Here is a 2,733-nt window from a genome sequence, read left to right on the forward strand (position 1 = left end):
TACCGAATGTAACCTGTCCACATGGCAGAGTCTGGCAAACTCCCTGTGGTGTACCCAATATGCTAAATACCAGTAACAATGATGGTTCTCATTCTCCTAACCCTGAAAGAGCCTTGAATATGGCACTTTTAAATCTCTGGGCTAGGACGAAGGAGACGTTATTGGTGCCTGCTCGAGGCAATCAAGCAAAGGAGTTAGGGGGCTCATGTAAGTGATACACAGTTTGAGTCCCTGTAACACATGGTCTCCTATATATCATATAGGAGCATTGTGTGTAGCTTTGGAGGCCCAAGGAGCACCAGCTCTTCAGGACCTGAATACAGAGCAACACACCTGATTGGCAAACTGTTTCTGGGAGTGATCCCTGTCCGAGCGTGGAAACCAGTGCAGAGAATCAATCATGGAAGACCTTAAAGAGACAAGAACAGCAGTGATGGCAGATGCAGTAGAAGCCAGGAAAAGCATTCGCAACGCCTGCCTGTCCTTTGCCAATTATAAGACCAAGATGACTGCCCTCCAACATCCTGATGGATCTATCACATCTTCCAGAAGGGCAATGGAGAAGATTATCCATGACTTCTACTCCATCTCTTTGATAGCCTCATCCACCTGCCCACATTCCAAATTCCGCAGGATGGATATGTCAATCTCAATGTTCTCCCTTCCGATTTCCAACACGCTATTTCGTCAGGAAAGAAGCAAACAGCATCCGGCCCAGACAAGATCAGACCCAAACACCTGAAGAATCTGCCACCAGTTCTCATCAATACACTAGCTTTGCTCTTCACACGCTACCTATCTGAATGCAAGGTTCTGTCCTGATGGAAAACCAGCAGGACTGTACTATTGCACAAGAAGGGAGACATCCATGACATTGTCAACTATCACCCAATCTGCCTGTCTGTCATCTACAAGCTGTTCACTTGAGTCATCTTGAATAGGATTGGGAGAACACTAGATGAAGGACAACCATGTGAGCAAGCCAGGTACCACAAAGGATTCAGTACGATCAACCATATCCACACGATATCTAAGCTCACTGAGCTTTCTTGGGAGTTCAAGATGCTGCTCTGTCTAATGTTCATTGATTTAAAGAAGGCCTTTGATTCTATTGAGATGGGAGCGGCAATTGAAGCCCTAGCAAAACAGAGTGTTCAAATTCAATACATCAGGATCCTTCGTGAGTTGTATTACGGATTCATTACCAGGATCTCACCATTCTACAAAGAAGTGATTATCGATGTCAAGAGAGGGGTTCAGAGGGTGATACCATTTCACTGAAACTTTTCAGTGCCACCTTTGATAATGTCATGTGTCGACTGGAATGGGAAGGAATAGGAATGAAGATAGACGGTCGGCAACTACACCACCTCCACTTCGCTGATGACTTCGTTCTAATAACACCAAACTTTAGCCAGGTGGCACAAGTGCTGGCCGACTTTGAGCGTGAGTGTGGAAAGGTCGGACTCCAGCTGAATCTCACAAAGACAATGTTTATGAGAAACGGTCTCGTTCCTGACGTTCCATTCACTCTCAACAGAACGAACATTTCCGAATGCAACAGTTATGTGTACCTAGGTTGAGAAGTCAACATGATGAGTGACCTGGCACCTGAATTGTGCAGGAGAAAGAGAGTGGCTTGGAACGCCTTCAACAGCATCGAAGAAATAGCTAAGCAGACAAAGAACCTCTGGCTCCTGGCACATCTCTTTGATTCCACCGTTCTTCCTGCATTAATATATGCCTCAGAAACCTGAGTCCTATGAAAATAGGATGAGAATGCTATTCGGGTCTCCCAAAGAGGAATGGAAAGAGCTATGCTTGGAGTATCACGCTTCACTCAAGTGAGAGAAAGAATCCTGAGTTCTCACCTCCAGAGACAATCAAGAACCAGGGACATTTCTCGTTTGCCAAGGTGTCGAAAATCAGATGGGCTGGACACGTAATGATATTTGGAGATGATCACTGGACTAGAGCCGTTACCGACTGGATTCCACAGGACTTCAAAACATCGCGTGGCCGCTCATGTACGAGATGGTTAGATTTCTTAGTCAAGACCCTGAATGATCGTTTGAGGCTCTTCGTGTTACTTGAAGGAGCAGACGCCATTGGGCTACTTTAGCACAGTTACAGGGATGAATGGAGACACTGCTGGTGCCCGCTTGAGCAAATTGATGAGTAATGGGATGTCAAGTGATCAAGTAGTTCACTTAACACTTTCCAGTTTCATACAGGTTTTCCCAGAAATCAAGATTTCCTTTTTTCACTTATGGGTAAGTAGTATTCCACTGTGCATATTTAGCAATTTTTTTTAAATCTATACTCTTGTTGTTTGGCCCTTGGGTTGTTTTCAGTTCTTGGCTGTAGAAATTAGTGCTGCAATGAACATAGGTTCATTAAAAATAATGAAAACTGTGCTCGCTTCGGCAGCGCATATACTAAAATTGGAACGATACAGAGAAGATTAGCATGCCCCCTGCGCAAGGATGACATGCAAATTCGTGAAGCATTCCATATTTTTAATTTGTAAGTCTACAACTGTACCTCATGGTGTCTCACTAATAAAAATTAAAAAAAAAATCATGAAAACTTTCTAACTGTATCCACAGTGATTCAATAATAAAAAATACGCTTTTTTATACTGGATTTTTCATGTTGAGTAGTTAGTAGTAGTAGAATTGTTGGACCATGCTAGAGACAATTTTTAATATTTTTAGTAATATCTAAGTTTTC

The 2,733-nt window shown here is 43.2% G+C and overlaps 1 non-coding gene across 1 annotated transcript; it reads left to right on the top strand.

The window, feature by feature from the left end:
* The first annotated feature begins 2,414 nt into the window (after positions 1–2,414).
* On the top strand, positions 2,415–2,521 carry LOC130027821 (U6 spliceosomal RNA). The gene has a single exon (XR_008793049.1). It is a non-coding gene; the product is annotated as a U6 spliceosomal RNA (small nuclear RNA).
* Positions 2,522–2,733: the final 212 nt, after the last annotated feature.

Source organism: Sorex fumeus, unplaced genomic scaffold, assembly GCF_029834395.1.
Source record: "Sorex fumeus unplaced genomic scaffold, SorFum_2.1 ptg000037l, whole genome shotgun sequence".
Taxonomy (NCBI): Eukaryota; Metazoa; Chordata; class Mammalia; order Eulipotyphla; family Soricidae; genus Sorex; species Sorex fumeus.